General features: G+C 38.9%; 1 long non-coding RNA gene across 4 annotated transcripts in view; it reads left to right on the forward strand.

The window, feature by feature from the left end:
• Nucleotides 1–21,875, forward strand: part of LOC112644685 (uncharacterized) — a 107,744-nt gene that overhangs the window by 55,838 nt on the left and 30,031 nt on the right. For 3 of the 4 annotated variants that reach the window (XR_007400980.1, XR_007400981.1, XR_003126641.3), the window contains one exon: nt 3,649–3,778. This is a non-coding gene — a long non-coding RNA (uncharacterized LOC112644685). Of the gene's footprint in view, nt 1–3,648; nt 3,779–20,255; nt 20,324–21,875 lie in introns of all 4 variants that reach the window. The other variant, XR_003126643.3, reaches the window with a different exon arrangement.

A 21,875-nucleotide genomic window follows, 5' to 3' on the forward strand; every position in this document is an offset into this window, starting at 1 on the left:
GCTGATTTCTAATTTCATAGCATTATGGTCAGAGAAGATGCACAGTATGACTTTGATCCTTTCAAATTTGTTGAGACTTGTTCTGTGGCCTAATATGTAATCTATTCTGGAGAATGTTCTGCGTATTGTGCCATTTTAAGATGAAATGTTCTAAATATATCTGTTAAATCCATCCAGTCCAGTGTACCCTTCAAAGCTCCTGTTTCCTTGTTGATTTTCTGTTTGGATGATCTATTGATATAAGGGGTGGGAGTAGGGTTAATGTCCCCAACTATTATTGTATTACTATCAATTAGTTACTTTATGCTTGTTATTAATGGTTTTGTGTATTTGGATGCTCTCCTATTGGGTGCATAGTTATTCATAATTGTTATATATTCTAGTTAGATTATCTGCCTTACCATTATACATTGTCCTTCTTTGTCTCTTATTATAGTCTTTGTTTTAAAGTATATTTTGTCTGATACCAGTATTGCTACCCTGGCTTTCTTTTGACACCCATTTGCATGATAAGTGTTTTCCTATCGCTTTGCTTTGACTCTGCAGATGCCTTTAGGTCTGAAATGAGTGTCTTGTAGGCAGCATATAAATGGGTCTTGTTTTTTTATCCATTCCGTCACCCTGCATCTCTTGACTGGAGTTTTTAGTCCATTTACATTCGAAGTAATTATTGATAAATATGTATTTATTGCCATTTTGTTACTTGTTTTGTGTTTGTTTTTGTAGTGTTTCTCTGATGCTTTCTTCTCTTGCTCTCTTTTATGGTTTGCTGCCATTCCTTAATGATATATTTGGATTTCTTTCTCTTTTTCATTACATATCTATTACTAGGTTTTGATTTGTGGTTACCATTAGGTTTGTATATAACATCTTCGGTATGCAGCAGTCAATACTAAGTCAATGATCACCTAATTTTGAACTCATTCATTATGCCTCTTCCCCATACACTTTATGGTATATGGTGTGATATTTTACATACTTTTATTTTGTGAATCCTTTGACTGATTTTTACAGTTCTACTTCTTTTTACTGCTTTTGTGTTTCCTACTTTTGATACTCTTACTTATGGTCTTTCCTTTCCACTCAGAGTCCTCTTTTACATTTCTTGTAGAACTGGTTTAGTTGTAAACTAAACTGAACTCTTTTAGCTTTTGTTTGTTGGAGAAACTCTTGGTCTCCCCTTCTGTTCTGAATGACAGCTTTGGTGGATAGAGTATTCTTGGCTGCAGATTTTTCCCTTTCCGCACTTTAAATATATCATGCCACTCTGTAAGCCACCAGTTTTTGGTACTTTGTTACAGCAGTGCTAGGAAATAAATAAGCCACTATTCTGGAGGTCCAAGTCTGAGAGCTGTCAGTTACTCCTAGCCAAGGCTTGAGTTAGTTTGGGAGTACTTAGACTCAAAGTACTTAGCAGCCAACATCAAAGAGATCGCCATGCAGGTGGATAGGGAAGAAGACAGCCCTGCTAGGCTCCTTCATTCCCCTTCGTCCACAGCAAATCCTTCCTGGACCATATGAAGGCCGGTGGTGGTGGTAGGGGGCTTCCTCTAACTTTTCCTCACTCCCTCCCTATTCCCTCCCTGTCCCCACTGTCATTACCCAATACCACAATCACCAATATGTGTGTTTTCAAACAAAATTTAATTAAAAGAGTCTTAATATCACAGTCATCAGTATATCATTTGGAAATACAACCACTTGAGATGATGGATAAGCAGCTTATAGATTTGGGCCAAGTAGTTAAAGGCCATTTGTCCTAGGCCATGGCCCCTTTAACATCTCTTGAGGTTGCCTCTCAGGCATCCTTAGTCTCTCTGTTCTTTCCCTACAGTTTGAGGCTATTTCCCCCTAATGCAGCCATTCTCACTTGCCACTCTGGTTTACCAGTATGGCTCTGTGTGTATCAGAAAGTAGGTTTGCTTTCCCAGCTGACTCCAAACTGTTTATACACTGAATCAATGTCCTGTTCTGTGGAAACTTCCACCCCTGGTGAACATCTGCTTCCTTGAGTGCTGAGAATAGATTTGGTTAGAGTAGGGAAAGAAAAAAAACAGTCCATCTAGTAAAAGCCAGATTACCTCTCCAAAGCAGGTTGGATAAATGCCATGACAGATCACAGGTTAGGGCTTCCAAGTATGCTAACAAGCCTCTGCTCCTCTGGCTGTGTCATTAGAAGGACTTCAGGTTTCTGACTTCCACCTGTCACAACCAATTTGCTCTCTGGAGTAATCTGATTCAGTTATAAAATAAGTAAAGTGGATACATAAAAAAAGAGTCTAGAAGGAAACAGCAAAATGGCAACTATGGTTTTCTCTAAGATGTAGAACTAAGAGCGGTTTTTACTTTTTTTTTCTACCTTTCTGAATTGCATGACTTTTTAATTTTTTAACAGTAATAAATTTTAGGTTTAAAACCAGGCAAATAGGGGCACCTGGGTGGCTCAGTGGTTGAGCATCTGCCTTTGGCTCAGGTCGTGATCCTGGGGTCCTGGGATTGAGTCCCGTATCAGGATCCCCACAGGGAGCCTGCTTGTCCCTTTGCCTACGTCTCTGCCTCTCTCTTTGTGTCTCTCATGAATAAATAAATAAAATCTTAAAAACTAAAATTAAAAACTAAAAATAAATAAAACCAGGCAAATAAAGCTGTCTCACGTTTGAAGGCAACAACCACCAACTCAATGCAGAAGAGTGATTGATATGCTGATTTACCTTAGCTAAAGAGAAAATTTCTTAATTAGCCAGTAAATAAAAAGAAAACAGAAAATCAACTATTAATGTGTCTACTTACCAGCATTGGTTGTTAAAATGCTGGGTTCATGGCAAGGCTATATAACTTAAACTTATTGTAGATGTATCTAAATGGCACTTAAGGCTTCAAGAAATAGAACATCTGACTAAAAGTAGCTTAAATAGTAGAGGTTTATTTTACCTTATAACTAGAATTTGTAGGTAGCACTAGGTTCAGCTTCTTTGTGATTCTTTTAACCTCTTCTCATGGTCACAATATGGCTGCTGTAGTTCCAAACATCATGCCCTCCAGTAACAAAAGCAGGAAGGAGAGTGTTTCTGTTTTGTTAAAGAAGAAAATCTTTTCAGAAGTTTTCTCAGCACATTCCTGTTAGGTTCCATTGATCCAATTGGCTCACTTACTTACCCCTTCTCTGGCAGCAAGGGATGCTAGGAAACTAAATATCTGGTTTCTTCAGCCTGTAGTGGAAAGGAAGGAGTCTCTTTCCACTAAGAGGCATTATGGGTGCATGGCTGTGGGCGAGGCACCCAGGATTATCTGCCACAGCGGAGGATTTAGAGGAAGTCCAGAGAAGAACATTCAAAATTATTAAGTCCTTTACAAAAACCTTCATAACAATCTAATATTTCTTAGCCTGAAGAAAAGAAAGCTAGCAGTCAGGTTAATAACTTACTTTGAAAGTATGACATTTTTATACCACAGATAGCTTCTCACTATCTATCACATACAAAGCACTGTGGCAGGTGCTTTTAAAAATATGAAAATGTCACGGAGGAAGGAAAAATATCTGCTACTTGCTTACTGTATGTAAGTCAGGCAGTTTGGCAGATGATTTAAATAGATCATTTCTTTTAAGATCACTCCTTTAAGGGAGGACTTATTGGGTTTATTTTACAGATGAGGAAATGGAAATCTCAAGGAATCAGACCATTTTTGCCAACCTGCCCTCCTGAGCCCTTTCACCTTGCACCAATCCCATACCAAGCAATGCTCCTTCGAAGGGGAACACAATGGCTGGATTACACAGGTATACACAGAATATGATGCAGTCAAACCATGAGTTTCTGCATTGATAACAGATAGTAGAGGTAAATATGATGATCTCAAAGCAATTAGGTGTTATTTATTTTCCTCTTACATTTACTTAATTTTAATGGTATTTTGAAAGATGAGAATGTCTTTGAAAGTTTTAGCAGAGATCAAGATAGGCGCAAGAGGAGTGTGTTTGGCTTATTATAGTTTCTTTTCATATTTATGTTGTTTTGGTGGTTCAAAAAAAGAGTGATATATATTGCATACTTTATATTTATTATATTTATGTTATATACTATATATAATGTTTATATTCAACATAATACTGGAAGTCTTAGCCACAGCAGTCACACAACAAAAAGAAATAAAAGACATCCTGGGGCACCTGGATGGCTAAGTGGGTTGAGCAGCTGACTCTTGGTTTCTGCTTAGGTCATGATCTCCTGGACCAAGCCCTGCATTGGACTCTGCGCTCAGATTCTCTCTCCCTCTCCTGCCAGTTCACGCATGCACATGATATTTCTCTCAAATAAATAAATAAAATATTTAAAAAGAAGGCATCCAATTTGGTAAGGATTTTAAGAATTTTAAAGGCATGTTTTGTTACTTTCTAATTCCCATTTCTTTATATAGACCTGTTTTTCTCTCTCTGAAAGCTTTTAGAATTGTAACTCTATCCCATCTGATTAAAACTTTGTGATGTTCTTTACTGGTATGGAACATATATTTTATCCATTATGCTTCACACTCAATATCCCCTTCTACCCTAAATTTTCATTCTTTATTTCTGAAAATGTTTCTCATATATTTCTTCAATAATTTTTCTTTAATTTCTCTGTTCTCTCTTTCTAGAAGTCTGTTAGTACAATGTAGAATCATGTTTGATCCTCTCATTTTCTTCTCTTTTCTATCCAATTTTCCATCTCACTGACTCTCTGTTCTAATTTCTAAAAGATATCTCCACTTTATTCTCCAACTACTCCATTGATTTTTATGTAACAGCAATCTGATCCTCTTTTGGATATAATAATTCTCCCAAATCTCTGAGGATGTTAATCCTTCTGATCTTGGTATTTACTATTTTTCCCTGGGGTTTCCTCTTATTCCTATCTGTTCTGGTCTCTATGCTTAGAGGTTGTCTCTAAATGCCTGGTGATCCTTGATTTTCTAAACATGTTGAGTGAAGGCCTTGAAAACTGATTGGAAGCTCTTTGTGCAAGTGGTATGGTAGACTTTCCTAGAAAACAATCTGACTATTTTGTGAAGAAATACCCGATTGTCAATATATGTGGGTCTTTTTTTAAAAGCCAGAACAGAGAGAAATCCAATCTTCAGTATAAAAAAGTATACAAAGTATACAATTCTGATAGGTTGTATCCTTGGAGGTGAGTGGGAGGAATGGGATCACTCAGTTAATATCCCTCTTTTTCAAAGACTTTTTTTTTTTTTTAACTCATGAGAGACACAGAGAGAGAGGCAGAGACACAGGCAGAGGGAGAAGCAGGCCCTATGCAGGGAGCCCAACGTGGGACTTGATCTCGGGTCTCCAGGATCACAGCTTGGGCTGAAGACGGCGCTAAACCGCTGAGCCACCTGGGCTGCCCTCAATATCCCTCTTTTTCTGCTACTCCCCATCTAACAATGTATCTGAAAATCTTGAGTTCCTTGGTTTAATTCTCAGGTCAATAAATCTTCAGTATTTTTCCTGGGATTGTATCTGATTGTGTGAGGGCAGCAAGAAGACCTGTATGATCTAAATGCTTTTAAAATCGGGATCCCTGGGTGGCGCAGCGGTTTGGCGCCTGCCTTTGGCCCAGGGCGTGACCCTGGAGACCCGGGATTGAATCCCACGTCGGGCTCCCGGTGCATGGAGCCTGCTTCTCCCTCTGCCTGTGTCTCTGCCTCTCTCTCTCTCTCTCTGTGACTATCATAAATAAATAAAAATTGAAAAAAAATATTAAAAATAAATGCTTTTAAAATAGATGTTTAAGCAGTTTTGTATCTCTGCCTCCAAATATAATCAATTTCACCAATTCCTGAGCCTTTCAGGGGTATGGAGGCATGAATTAGCTTCCTTTTTTGTTTATGCCTTACTTATTCAGCTTTCTCTGGTTTTCCAGTAAGTTAAAGCTTGTATATCTACTATTAGGGATCTAAAACTTAAATGATATCTCTTATCCACTAGTATCCCTAATGGCATTTTCTTTGACCTTTTGGGTGTATTCTCTTTGTTAGTTCTTTTCAGCAATTATTTTGCCATCATTTAACTGTGGTTTCAGGAGGCAACAGAGAAATATGTGCATTCAGTCTATAATGTTTAAACAGAATCACATCTAATATTCTACATGCTTTTAGTTTACATAGTTGGCCATATTGAAGAATACAATTTAATATGCTATTCTTTTATGTATTGTTTTATTTATTTATTTTTGTAAAGAGAGAGAGAAAGAGAGGAGAAGGGGAGGGCAGAGAGGGATAGAGAGAGAGAATCTTAAGCAGGCTCTATGCTCCGCGAAGAGCCCAATATGAGGCTATATCTCATAACCCTAAGGTCACGACCTGAGCTAAATTCAAAAGTCAGATGCTCAACCAACTGAGTCACCCACTCAGGTACCCTGTCTTTTATATATTATTTTTTAAAGCATTTTTCCAGGATAATATATCACTACTTTTTGAACACTGGCATGATAGTCACATAATTCACTCTTATTTCAAGTATACAATCTTCTTGTCTCTAATTAGCCTCTCTCTCTCTGTCTCCCCCACCCAAGCATATGTGTATCTCTGTGTGTATGATATATGCATGATGGTTCTAAGAAATGCTACTAAAACATTTGAATGTAGGCAGAATCAATCATTTCACATTTATCTTACGGTTTTATGGAAATAATGTTCATAATCTTTGAAGAAGGAGAAAATGAACTTCATTTAGCATTAGGAAAAAATTGATCTTCTATCTTGTCAGTTATATCTGGTGAGGGGTATAAATGTTGTTGGATTTAGGTGCTTTAAAAAAAACTGTATTGGGCAGCCCAGGTGGCTCAGCAGTTTAGGCTGCCTTCGGCCCAGGGCATGATCCTGGAGTCCCAGGATTGAATCCCATGTCGGGCTCCCTGTGTGGAGCCTGCTTCTCCCTCTGCCTGTGTCTCTGCCTCTCTCTCTCTCTCTCTCTTTCTGTGTGTGTGTGTGTCTCATGAATAAATAAATAAAATCTTAAAAAAAAACACCTCTGTATTACTTTTGTTTCTTGTTTGGACTGCTTTTTGCATTTCTGGTCCTTTCACATTTGATATTTAAGACACACAGAGCCAGCTTTTTTTTTTTTTTTAATTTGGGTGTACACATTCCATTTCTATAAATCCCAGAGGATCCAATATGTGTATGATAGTAAATTATGGTCATGGAAAATATATTGTAGTTTTCAAAAATCATTAAACATCATGAAATTCTAATCAGTAAAAAAAAGTCACAGGCCCTATTTCTATTTACCAAACCACCAAAAAACCCAAAATAGATGTGGCTGCTTCCACTCCTCCACTTTTTAAAAAAATTTTATCTATTTATTCATGAGAGGCACAGAGAGACAGACAGAAAGATGCAGAGACACAGGCAGAGGGAGAAGCAGGCTCCATGCAGGGAGCCCAACGCAGGACTTGATCCTGGGTCTCTAGGATCACACCCCAGGCCGAAGGCAGCACTAAACCGCTGAGCCACTGGGGCTGCCCTCCACTTTTTTGTTTACGTTATTAAACCATCTTTCCTTGAACCTGAGACTCCTTCTTCCTAACTTGGGAGTTTGATGGCTGTTGACAATGTTGCCTGTGTCTTGCTGCCCTACCTTTGCTATGCAAAATAATAGAGGGCAAGAGACCTGGGAAATATAACAGATAATCATCATTTAACTATGAGACATTGTTATCTAGAAAGAGCTATATTCTATACTAACACCAATTCTATATATCTTCCCCATCAGTAAAATGGATTCAGAGGCCAATTTGAAGTTAAACAACAAGAAGAATAGATAAGGTGAATGTTATAAGAGAATATGTTTGACAAAATGCCTCAGAGATGCTTTCCTTGTGCAGATTACAAGATTGTCTTAGAGACAAGATGTAATAAGGATGGGAACTTTTCCTGAACAGAAAGATGTCTGTGCAAAGTTTCAATCTTCTGAGAACAGAGCACTGGTAACTGGTGCCCTTATAATCACTTTCCTTAGAAGTAGGTGTTGGAAGCAGTAATGACCAAGTAAACTTGGATCAAATCATAAAAACAAGGGAGAAATTACAATTATGTGGAAATGGTAGAATTCTGAGTTTCATCAGAATTGAGAGTGTCAGAATGGAGGAAGGGAAAGCTACAAAATAATCATAAATATGCTCCCACTATAAGAAAACACTTTTAAGGGAACACAGAAAGGAAGATGATTAAATGGCCAGGGAGAAGGGGATTCTATAAATAAAATTCTTTCCTTTCAATTGGGAATGTTTCTGATACAGAAGAAAGTTCTTAAATGTACTTAATGATGTACACAACTAGTGGTGAATTTAGATTCTTAAAGAACAAGCACAGAAGTTATTGCCCTTATAATCTCTGAATTCCAGGAAGCTTGGACATAGATTAGTACACAATTGAAGTTGCTAAGCTCCTTAGCTTGAGCGTTTTGATTAGTTATTAAAATATGCTGCCTTTTTTTCAGCCAGAAGAAAGAATCTAGAATTACCCTTCCACCATAAACAACTAGAAAACTGGACAAAATATGGGAAACACCTATTTTTAGATATTAGATATAAGGCAACAGTTGACTTTATCCCTGAGAAAAGAAAAATAATAGAGATGAGCCCCCTTCCCATTGCCTAGGTTTTCTCTCTTAGGATAATTCTTAGACTATGACACAGAAAGAGTCTGACAATCTTCTGGGATTAAGGAGACAGAGATTAGAATTCAGGCAATTAGAATTTATAGGACAGAGTACCAGAGAGGATAAAGCTACTTGGAGAAAGAACTTCAGAAATTTGCATGAAACTCCCTCATGTTTTGACAAAATACCAATATGTAAATATATAGGATGAGACCATATGAAGCTGGAAAAGAGCAGCTTCCAAAGAAGGAACAATTACTGGGGAGCTGTAAGATGAAATGTCCCTATACCCACACGTTAATTATTAGAGTTTCTTCTATCTAAACTAGAGACACTTCACTGAATACAAAGGACATTTGGTAGAGACTCCATGAGGGCTATACCTTAGAAATGGGACTATATTAGCTCCAGAAAAAAAGCTTCTCTAGACTCACCCTAAAAAGACGTTTCGATAACCTTAAAAGGATCAAACTAACCTTCCAATAAGTTACCTACTGTTCAGAAAATATTTAACACTTTTTTAAGGCATACAATGTTCATCCCCAAATACTATGAAATTCCCAAGATCTAGTATCCAATAAAAAAATGACTAAGGAACAAGACAGTGATGTCTATTCTTGGCACTTTTAGTCAATATAGTATTAGAAGTCCTAACCAGAGCAGTTAGGCAGAAAAAGAAATAAAAGTCATCCAAATTGGAAAGGATGAAATAAAACTGTCACAGTTTGCATATGACATAAAAATCCTAAAGACTTTACCAAAAATTGTTAGAACTGATAAACAAATTTAGTGGTTTTAGAATACAAAATCAAAGTATTAAAAAATCTATTGCATTTCTATACATTGATAGTGAATTATCAGAAAGAGAAATTGAGAAAGCAATTCCATATACAACTGCATCAATAAAAATAAAATACTTAGGAATAAATATAATCAAGGAGGTAAAGACCTGTATACTGAAAACCATAAAACATTGGTGAAAGAAATTGGAGACAGGGGCACCTGGGTGGCTCAGTGGTTGAGCTCTGCCTTTGGCTCAGGGCATGATCTCAGGGTCCGGGGATCAAGTGTTGCATTAGGGTCCCCGCAGGGAGCCTGCTTCTTCCTCTGCCTATGTTTCTGCCTCTCTCTACAGAGAGTCATGTCTCTCATGAATAAATAAATAAAATCTTTAAAAAAAAAAAAGTACTTGGAGACAAATAAATATGAAGATATTGTATGCAAATGAATTGGAAGAATTAATATTGTTAAAATGTTCATACTACCCAGAAAAATCTACAAATTCAATGCATTCCCTATAAGAACTCCAATGGCAGTTTTTCACAGAAATAGAAGAAATAATCCTAAAATTTGTTTGGAACCCCAGATAGACAAAGCAATCTTGAGAAAGAAGAATAAACTGGAAACATCATTTTTCCTGATTTCAAATTATGTTACAAAGTTATAGTAATGAAAACAGTGTGGTATTTCCATAAAAACAGAACAATAGAACAGAATAGAGAGCCCAGAAATATATCTATGCATGTATGATCAATTAGTTTATGACCAAGGAGCCAAGAATATGGAAAGGACTGTCTCTTCAATAAGTAGTATTGGGAAAACTGGACAACCACCTGTCAAAGAATAAAACTGGACCATTATATTAAGGCATATACAAAAATTAACTCAAAATAGGGCAGCCCCGGTGGCGCAGTGGTTTAGTGCCGTTTGCAGCCTAGGGCATGATCCTGGAGACCCTGGATTGAGTCCCACGTCAGGCTCTCTGCATGGTGCCTGCTTCTCTCTCTGCCTGTGTCTCTGCCTCTCTCTCTCTCTCTCTCCGTGTCTCTATGAACAAATAAATAAATAAATAATCTTAAAAACAAAAACAAAAATTAACTCAAAATGGATTAAAGACTTGAAAATAAGCCTCAAAAACGTATAACTCCTAGAATAAAACAGGTAATAAGCTCCTTAAGATTGGTCCTGCTTATGAGTTTTTAGATTTGGTACCACAAACAAAGCACGAGACATAACAAACATTGGTGATGATGTGGAGAAGAGGGAAGCCTCATACACTATTGGTAGAAATGTAACTGGTGTAGCCACTATGGAGGAGCTTCAAAAAATTAAAAATAAGACTACCATATGACCCAGCACCTCCACCTTTGGGTATTTATCTGAAGAAAACAAAAACACTAACCTGAGAAGGTATCTGCACCCCCATGTTCACTGCAGCATTACTTACAATAGCCAAGACATGAGAGCAATGAAAGTGTCCATTTGCAGATGAATGGATAAAGAAATGTGGTATATATATTCATTATGTTGTACACCTGAAACTAATAGAATGTTACATGTCCATTTTACCTCAATAAAAATAAAATTTGACAACTGAACAAATTGGCTTGGGAAAAGGATACTGTAAGTGTGACTTTCTCACCAGAGTGTGAAAGACTTAAGTATCCACAAGCAAATTGTAAGAGAGGATGATGCTGAAAGAGACTTGAAGTATTGCAAACTGAAGATTCACGATGAGAAAATGACTCAAGTGTGGCTATTGACACATCAGTGCTGAGAGGAATTAGTCAGATAAAAAGTATCTAGCTGGCTCAGTTGGAAGAGCATGTGACTCTTGATCTCAGGGCCATGAGTTCGAGCCTCACAATTGGGTGTAGAGATTACTAAAAACAAAAATAAAACAAAACAAAAAAAACATAAACTTAAAAAAAATTTTAAAGGCTTAACAAACTTTGGAGGACATCAAAAATCAACAGTCTGGGGAGAAAATTAAATTAGTCTTTCAGAGAGGACACATGAGACAGTGATGTAGTAAAGTTTGGACATGCCTGTTGTGGCAGTTTTATTAACATGGCCACAAATTCTTTGGCACTTGTTTTATCTGTGCTTGAATAGACTGCTTCAATCAATATTGTACAGCAGAAGTGACACTGTGTTCTTTGATCACTGGAACACTCATTCTTGGAGCTCTGAGTGGACATTTAAGAAGTCCATCATCCCTGAGGCTGCCGTCTGACCAGGAAGCCCAAGTCACATGGAGAGGCCACATGTAGTTGTTGTGGTTGACAGTACCATCTGAGTATATATTTCAGCCATTGTAGCAGAAGTGAATCCCCTTGCTCAACTGTTTATCAGCACGCAGCCATTCGTGTTACCCCCAGCTGAGGGCCCAGACATCATGAAACAGAGAAGAGCCATCCCTACTATGCCTTTTCAGAATTTCTGATCTATATAATTTATGAATTTAGTAAGAAATTTTGCTTTACAGGGCTCCTGGCTGGCTCAGTCAGTAGAGCATGTGACTCTTGATCTTGGAGTCGTAAGTTCAAGCCCTACACTGGGCATAGAGCTCACTTAAAAAATTTTCTTTTTGTTTTACACCATTGAAGTTTTGGGTCAGTTGTTAGACAACAGATGTTGATCTTTGTTCAGAGCTGTGTTCCCTTAAAATTTATATATTGAAGCCTTTGTATCTCAGAATGTGAACTGTATTTTGAGATGGGACTTTTAGAGGTAATTAAATTAAAATGGGATCATTAGATGAGCCCTAATATAATCCAATTGGTGTCCTTATAAAGAAGAGGAGATTAGGACACAAAGAGAGACATCAGGGACATGCAGGCATGGAGGAAAGACCATGTGAGGACACAGCAAGAAGGAGGAGATGATTTGCAAGCCAAGGAGAAAGACCTCAGAGGAAACCAGACTTGCTGACACCCCGTTATTGGACTTCTGGCCTGCAGAACTATGAGAAAATAAATTTCTATTGTTTAAGCCACCCAGTCTTTGGTACTTTGATATGGAAGATCTGGCAAACTAAAGAAAAATCTTTCTCCCCTCACCACCCTCCCCACCCCATTCCCACCTGACTTTGTCAAATCATTGAGTGAACCTCAGACTCCTCCCCTCCCCTAGTGTTTTGGTGCTAAGCAACTCTCATTTTTTATAAAGTCTAGACCTGGACTCCTGATCAAACCCAAGGGAATGGCATTCTCTTAACAGAGACTGGATATGAGATTTGGGAAGAACCTGAGGATCTCTCCAATGTGGGCTCACAGGGCAGACAGGACCAGCCTGCAAAGGCAAGCTGATAGAGCAGACACCCAGAAAGAAGCAGGTGAAAGAGATGGGGAAAATTGTTAAAGGCTTCCTTTTTCTAGTCTAATAGAACTTTCTTGAGATCCAGCTATATCCCATATATTCTGAGAGATGATCTGGTATTCTTATCGTAGACTCTCCATTCTGATTAGGTTAGCTCAAGCTGGTTTCTATGACTTGCAACCAGAGTCCTAAATAACCCAAGTGTCAAGTTGGGTCCACCAACAGTGGATATCTTCAGGGTGGGGGCCTAGATAGAAGAATATGATAGGACTCCTGACCTCTGCCCTCACTCCTGGCACACCCAGAAATGACTGGAAAGACCTTTGGTGAGGTCAGGAGGTCTTACATGAGCAAGGGGGCAAGATGAATCAGGAAAATTTGAGCTATTACTGTAAATGTGATCTCATTTGTACTCATAGCTTTGAGTAGAAATTTGAGTTACAGAGAAATACATCAAAAAGAATGATGGAAACTTGTGACAATAGTGCCAAGCAGGCCAAAACCTAGAATGAACTGGGGCTCTAAAAACTGCTAAAGAAAAAAAAAATGACTTCAGAAAGAAACACAAGAAAAATTGAACCTGCTGGCACGTGTTATGAAATGGTTGGCCAGGGTGAAAAAAATATAATAATAACAAAATAAAACAAAAACATTCTTTCAGGAAGAAGCTATATAGGCCAAAAAGGAAGCTCAGGGAAGGCCTGTGACCCAGCTGTTAATAAAAGAGGAAAAGGAGGCATCCCATGCTTTTTCCTTGCTTATCAATCCTGACCTAAGACTGGTCCCTACGGCTGGGAACCCACGATGAATAGGAGGAAGAGGAGAAGAAATGCTGGGAACCTGGCTTAGGGAGAAACGAGGCAGGTCCACATGCCAGCTAGAAACTGTTCCTAGCCAATGACCCAGGAGCTTACTGTCCCTTTGCAATGGTACATACATCCTGATGAGTAGCAGGTAGGTCCTAATCGGCACATAATCCTCATAGCAACAATGTATATGGTAAACTGAATGAGTTTTCTTAATACATGCCCCTAGAGGAGAATCATACTTCCCTACAGCACTGATGTCAGGTCAGTGCATGAGATTTCCTTTGGCCAATGAAGTGTCAGCAGAAGTGGCATGGGTCATTTCCAGACTTTCAGACCCAGTGTGTGGTTTGCCATTTCTCCTTTTTCTCAGCAATGAGACTGGCAGTGTTCCGGATAGAGGCTGTTCTATCAGTTGGTGTTCCAGGGTAAAAAGCAATATGAGCAAAGCTGTACTGGTTTTCATAAACATGAAGTGTAATGAGAAATAAATCTTTGTGTTAGCCATTGTGATTTGGAGGCTGTTTGTTACTGCAACATAAACCTGCCTTCTCTTTACTCTTAAAACCTGCAAGATTAATAGCACTGGGGATGAGCATAGAGCATTTCTGGTCACCAGGGACAATCTACAGCTCCAGAGGATGGCAGTGGAAGAGTGTTATAGGAAGACCCAAGGCAATCTGCCAGAAGCCCAGGGCCAAGATGGACATGAGAATTGTCTGGAAAAGCAGGACATAAGAAATCCCCTGGAATACAAAGTATATTATTAATTTTTACTTCAACTAAAAACACAACGGGCTGATGATGTCTGATAAAACAGAGGTTATATTAATGAAGAGGGTTTGAGGGGATTTTGAGATTTTGTCTATTTTGTTTTGCTTTTCAACTAGGTCCTGAGCCAAAAGGTAAAGTGAGGATTAAGAGAGTCTTTCTTTTTAATTGAAAAAAATTTTTAAGATTTTATTTATTTGACAGAGAGAACACTGAGTTGGCAGGAGGAGCAGAGGGAGAGGGAAGGGCTTGAACCAGCACCCTGGGATCATGACCTAAGCCAAAGGCAGACACTTAACTGAATGAGCCACCCAGGTGCCCTGGGGATAGAGCCTTGAATGTAGAATCAGGAAACAGTGATGCTCTACTAATGATCCAGGTCACAACCCCCTTTTCACACACTGCCTCTCTCTCCATTATAAAAGCCAGTTCTAACCCTCTATTGAAATAAATTCTACATTGAAGCCTTGCTTTGATTTATGTAGCAACTTTTCTGGGGACAAGAAATATGCCCTGAACCTTTTCGCCTGAGGGCAAAGGACCATGTTTGCCCAGGCACCAGATTTCCTTCCCACTATCTGCCTGTCTCCTGGATTGTGAGTGTTCCACATCAGACTTCATCCCAGTCTCACTGCTCACTTCTCAAGACATTGGTACCATCTTGGAATCTTCACCCCACCCCCTGCCCTGTCCTTGCTGGCCCTTTGCCTGGAATAAAACAAGGATTGTTGGGATCCTAGGTCATCTTTCTTTGCTTACCTACCCAAGACCCTGTGTTTGTCTCAGCACTCCACCCATCTGCCCATTCTGGCCCTGCCCAAGTAATTAACTCCTATGCCCAGCTCTTCTTTCCTGCTGCAAAGCTGTGCTCATCATATATGGGCATGTCACAAATCAGGGGAGACTCCACTTTCACAGTAATCTCTGGTGTAGGAAAAGTCATTAGGATTCAAAGCTGATGGCCAAGAAAGAATTCTTGATACGTCTTTGGTACAAAAAGGTGGTTTTATTAAAGCACAGGGACAGTACACATGGGCAGAAAGAAATGCACCAGGGTAATGAGGAGTGGCCCATTATATACCTTCAAGTTGGGAGGGGGTTAGGGAGAGTGTCAGTTTCTAAGGAATTTTGGAAGCAAGGTTTCTAGGACCCTGAGGGGGCTGGCTATTGTTGGGAAAAGGCCATTAATTACTGTCTAATAAAACCTGAATCATGAAACCCTTCAGATGTGTATTGGTGGGTCATATGCCTGGATGATGATTTCCAACATGTGTCTTGGGGGGTTTAGAGATAAAGGAAGTTTCCAATGGGATTTTTTATATGTTCAAATAGACTTACAGGATGCTGAGGGTTGGGCTAAGATTACCTGTTTTCCTTAGCAAAGTATTAACATTGAGGCAGTTGAGTCCCTAGAGGAATGCCTCTCTACCAGTTTCAAGGACTTGTCAATGGGCTGTAGGTAGTAAGGAGATCTAATAATATTTCTTCTGCCTTTGTTTTGCACATCATTCTCAACTATTTTTCATGAGTGATCCAAATCAATAGGGAAGAATCCACCAAGGAGGTTTTATTAGCAAGGTCATAAATGCAATTACAAGAGTCCAAGGGACTCCTGGGTGGCTCAGTGGTTGAGTGTCTGCCTTCGGCTCAGGTCATGATCCCAGGGTCCTGGGATTGAGTCCTGCATCGAGGTCCCCACAAGGAGCCTGCTTCTCCCTCTGCCTATGTTTCTGCCTCTCTTCTAGGATTTTTATAGTTTCAGGTCTTGCATTTATGTCTTTGATCCATTTTGGGCTTATTTTTGTGTATGGTGGAGGAAGTTTGTTGGGAGTATTTTTTTAAAAACCATAAATAGCTATTGAATTTGGCCAAGTGTTTTGTCTGCATCAATTGAGATAATAGTATGTATTTATTTTGTCCATCACTGTATTATAGCGCATTACACTAATTGATTTTCAGATGTTGAACTAACCTTAAAATCTTAAAAAAAGAAAAAAAAGAGTCCAAGATGGGGAGGATCCAGCATGATGGGTGTTTATAAGAAAAAAAAAACATAGACCTAAGATATGGTCTATTTGACCATGGGAACCAACTGTCTGTTGCAGCTACTAAAAAAGTTATCAAAGGAAAAGAGATATTAATCTTCCTCTAAATTATTTTTGCGTGTCTACATCTGGAGGAGATTTTGGGCCCTGACTTGACAGATTAAGGTTGGTCAGGATAGCTGGATTAAAATTTTAACTTCAGCCAAGTCATGAAATTCACACAAAGTTCAAGAGACCATTCTAGATTTAAAAAGACTGAAGATTCATGAAAACCAAATGCAATGTGAGCTCCTGTATTTGATCTGAGATTGAAAAAGAAACAACTGATATGGCATTATTTGAATCATAGGGGAATTTTATATGGTCTGTGTATAATATAATTAAATGTATTAAATTGCTGTTAATTTTCTTTAAAAAAAAAAAAGATTTTATTTTTAAGAAATCTCTACAACTCAACTTGGGACTCAAACCCACAACCCCACGACTAAAAGTCATACATTCCACCGACTGAGCCAGCCAGGTACTGTTAATTTTCTAAAGTGAGATAATGATGATGTGGTTTTGAAGACAATGTCCTTGTTCTTAGAAGATATACATTGTCATGCTAAAATAGTGAAGCATGAAATGCTATGATGTTTCCAACTTTCTTTCAAATGGCTCAGAAAAAAAAAAGACATATATAAGTGAAATCTAGGTGAAGGATATACAGGTAACTATTATATTAGTCTTTCAACTTTTCTATAGGTATGAAAATTATAAAGAGGAAATTTTGTCTTGAGAAACCACTGAAAGAAGAGTAATTTGGGCTTAAATGAAGAATGAAAAAAAAAGCCAAGAATGTTGTGTTCAATTATTTGAGGAATTGTTGCAGAGGAAAAGAGTGGGGCTTATTCAGAATGTCTCCAAAGAGCAAAGGTAGGATCTAGGCATAGGAGACACCAGAAAGTAGATTTTGGCTTAACATAAAGAAAACCTTGCAGTAAGACTCTCATGCCTTGGCTATAGCCAGCTCCAGTAGCAGAGAGAAGACAATTTTGAAAGTGACAATGTGTTAGTCACTTAATATGATTGTTTTTTTCTACCATAGAATGACCAGCAAAATCAAAGGAGCTGCATGAATTTTCATCCAAGAGCAAGGGAATGTCCCCACAGAGTGAAAGCTAAGAAAACAATTAAGAGTTTTTAAATTATTCAATAAAGCTTGTTCAAAATACTGAAAGCAACCGACCTAACCTATGCATATATTAGATCAAACAGTGTACTTTTAGCAACATACAATATACTTAACTAAGGACTGAATTAAAAATTAATTTAGGGATCCCTGGGTGGCGCAGCGGTTTGGCGCCTGCCTTTGGCCCAGGGCGCGATCCTGGAGACCCCGGATCGAATCCCACATCGGGCTCCCGGTGCATGGAGCCTGCTTCTCCCTCTGCCTGTGTCTCTGCCTCTCTCTCTCTCTCTCTCTGTGACTATCATAAAATAAAAATAAATTAAAAAAAATTAATTTATATTTGTTGTAATCATTGCCTTCTTTTTAAAGTAACCTTCTGAATTTCCATTTGCGGTAGTCATATATTTTTTCCACTTTAAGTAAACATTTTATAGTCTGAAAAAATATAGTCTGAAAAAATGTAATAAATTAAAAAATCATACCAAGGGGTATACCAATATGGCAAAACCTGTGTGGGGTGAGGGTGGGGGAGTGTTTGTATTTAGGCATTTGCAGTCTGAGTAAGCCCTGGAAGAAGTTCTTTTTCTCTCCTGTATAACTGAAGTGTTAGAGGCCACACACTTGCAAACTCATCTCTAAGGAGAACTGCCTCCTTTGATGAGCCTCTGAAGTTCTCCAGGGTTGATATGGACAGATACCATCTCTTCATTTGGAACAATGCTACAAAAGTAGTCTGTCTTCGTGGTTCTTTTTTTTCTCTCCTGAATATTCTGCAGCTTTCCCTGAATCGCAGTTCTTTGCATGCTGATCTCCAGCCCCCTTCAGTTGCTTTTCTTTGATGACTTTTAAGTCTTTGAAGACTTAACAAATGTTCTAAGAAAAGAGAAGGCTCAGAAATTTCCTTGACTGTGACTTCCATGCAGTATTTCCAAGCCTCAAGAAATGGTTGAGACATCGCATAGTATGGTAGCACCTACATCAGGTTCAGTAGTCTTTACAATCTTTCCTCAGCACTGAATATCATTTGCCCTGTTGAAATACATGGATGCAAGAAGGACATCTTACTTTTTTTGGCCCTCTTCAATTTGTCCTATATATCTCATTTTGTACTATAGGCAAGAGCTTTCTTTCCCTTCAGTGTTAGTAACTTGATGTAATGTGTTTTCCTCCTTTTTCTCTGAAAGGTTATGTGGGACCCAGGAAATTTAACAAAAATCCCTTACCCTTGGACAAACAGAGCAGGACTGACTCCATTTTGTGCTGCACCCACCTTGTGCTGACCTGTTTATTGCTTAGGGCACTGCCCCACCCCAGTCAAGCCCAGGGCACACCCTAATAGGAAATCGGCTCAGTGATAGGCCAGTTCAAATGGATACTTTAGGGTAAAATGTAATTCAATCGGCCACCTGCGTGTGGACCCACATGACTGTGCAACTTTCTGCGTATCCCATTGGCCAGTGGCACCTATAAAGCTGCTACGCCTCTTAGTCTTGGGGTCCAAGTCCCTGCTCCGCTGTGTCGGGTATACTTGGACCCAAGCTCGAGCTTGTAAATAAACCCTCGTGTGTTTGCATCGGTGTCGGCTCCTTGGTGGTTTCTCGGGTTCGCAATCTCGGGCACAACAGTTAAAGATGATAGTATTATAGGGCAGCCCCAGTGGCACAGCGGTTTAGCGCCGCCTGCAGCCCGGGGTGTGATCCTGGAGACCCGGGATAGAGTCCCAGGTCGGGCTCCCTGCATGGGGCCTGCTTCTCCCTCTGCCTGTGTCTCTGCCTCTCTCTCACTCTGTGTCTCTCATGAATAAATAAATAAAATCTTAAAAAAAAAGATGATAGTATTATAAATTATAGTACCAATGGGAATCAAAACAAGCCTAAGTAAACCACTGAGCCATCCTGCTTGAGAATACAGTACTCTTGATCCCAATAGAATCAAATGGTCTACCCTATACAAACAAATCCCTCCCTATTCTTTAGTTGCTGCCACTGATTGACCATTCAAATAATAGGGGTGATTGATTTCTCTTGAGGGGCAGGCACCTGGGTGGCTCAGTGGTTGAGCCTCTGCCTTTGGCTCAAGGTGTGACCTTGGGGTCCAGGATTGAGTCCCGCATTGAGCTCCATGCAGGAAGCCTGCTTCTGCCTCTATGTCTCTGCCTCTCTCTCTGTGTCTCTCATGAATAAATAAATAAAATCTTCTTTAAAAAAGATTGAAAGAATAACTTCTGTTGAGCATCACAATATAGCATATCTATGTATTTTTTATGTATTTTTGAAATTACAATGTTCGTAAGTAGAAAAATAATTTAAAAATTGTATATTGAGCATTTGTATACCTGAAAATGAAAGTATTATCTAACAATGAAAATTCTTGCCTTGTGAAGCAGTAATTTTCCTCTTATAAGATCCTTACAGATGGTGACTAGATGATCACGTTAGAGTTACATATGTGAAGTGGGATGGTGTAACCATTACTGCCTCACGAATTCAATATTATATAAAGTTTCTGTGGCATAAAAGGACAATTTAAATGGTGTATGTACTTTCCTGTGTCAGACAGCCCAGTGAGAAGAAAAAAGGAAGATGATAGTTCTGCCAAAATTTGAACCAATCAGACAGTACATATTCTGAATTATTACCAGGTTGTATTATTACCAGTTTGTATTAGTAAAACACAAATTATTAAAATGTTTTTCTGGTGAAATCTATTTCTCACAGAGATTTCCTCTGAATCTTTCCTGTAAAGCAAAGCTAGTGATGCCTCATAAAAATATGCACGTGGCTGGGTAAGTAAAATTTTCTGAGTACCAAGAACATTCCAAATAATTCATCAAGTATAATAAACATACTCAGGCATGTCAAATTCAAACTTGGATGTGTATTAATGATTCATTTTTAAATTACAGTTGTTTTATAAAATTTTATTTTCGGGGCATCTGGGTGGTTCGGCGGTTGAGCATCTGCCTTTGGTTCAGGGTGCGGTCCTGGAGTCCCAGGATCGAGCCCCACATCAGGCTCCCTGCATGGAGTGTGCTTCTCCCTCTGCCTACATCTCTGCCTCTCTCTCACTGTGTCTCTCAAGAACAAATAAATAAAATCTTTAAATTTTTTTTTTCATTTTAAACACCATATATAAAAAGTTCAGAGGAAAAACCAAGACACTAGAAGGAGGATGCACGTAAAATCTTCCCCTTTGATCATTGGTTTCGCTATTTTGTATTAAAGATTTGTAATGGGGTTGCCTGGAGAATTAAATCACTAGGAATTTTTCACCCAAATGAGCGAGGAAAGCAGTTTTACCATAAGAGTAAAAAAATTTTTTTTCTATATTTTATATGACTCTGTATTGTTTTCAAACCCAGTTTTCCAGTGCCAGGGTTTCAAGGACAACCAAAATCTGATGTTACTCTAGATTTGCTTCTCAAAACTCATCTGCCTGCAGTCCTATCCCTGGTTATGTTGGTGTGTCATTATCACACACACACTCAGCACAACCACTTGTGCTTATAGGTTCATGTATTATCTGCCTAGCCTGCAGTTACATTTCCTTTCCCTTCCACCTAATCCCATTTTATTTACTTTTTAAAGATTTTATTTATTTATTTAGCATGAGCAGGATGGGTGCAAAGGGAGAGGGAGAGAGAATCTCCAGCAGACTCATGCTGAGCAAAGAGCCCAACTCAGGGCTCAATTTCATGACCCTGAGATCATGACCTGAGCCGAAATCAGGTCAGACACTTAACTGATTGAGCCACCCAGGTGCCCCAAAATGTTATTAACTTAGCTGTCTTGTTTTTCCCCCACCCCAGTGGACTCCACACCTAGCATGGAGTCCAGTGTAAGATTTGAACTCACAACCCTGAGATCAAGACTTAAGCTGAAATCAAGATTTCACTTGAACCACCCAGGCACCCCATACCTATTCCCGTTTTATTTTATTTTAGTTTAGTTTTAAAGATTTTATTTATTTATTCATGAGAGACACACACAGGCAGAGGGAGAAGCAGGATCCCCGTGGGGAGCCTGATGTGGGTCTTTCAATCCCAAGACCCCAGGATCACTACCTGAGCCAAAGGCAGACACTCAACCACTGAGCCACCTAGGTGTCCTCCTATTCCCATTTTAAAGGAAGGAGTTGTATGGCTCCACTAATACAGTTCTCTCATTTTTAAATTGAGAACCTGTAGCCTAGCAGAACCATTTGAGATTTGCCCAATCAAAAAAGGATAAGCCACATCATCTTCATGAGGTTTGATTGTTCCCATAGCACTCATTTATCTTCCTCTCACATGAATTCCCTCAAAAGCAACATCCATCTACATCTTTGCCAATACTTAA

This window comes from Canis lupus, chromosome 1 (genome assembly GCF_003254725.2).
Source record: "Canis lupus dingo isolate Sandy chromosome 1, ASM325472v2, whole genome shotgun sequence".
Classification (NCBI taxonomy): Eukaryota; Metazoa; Chordata; class Mammalia; order Carnivora; family Canidae; genus Canis; species Canis lupus.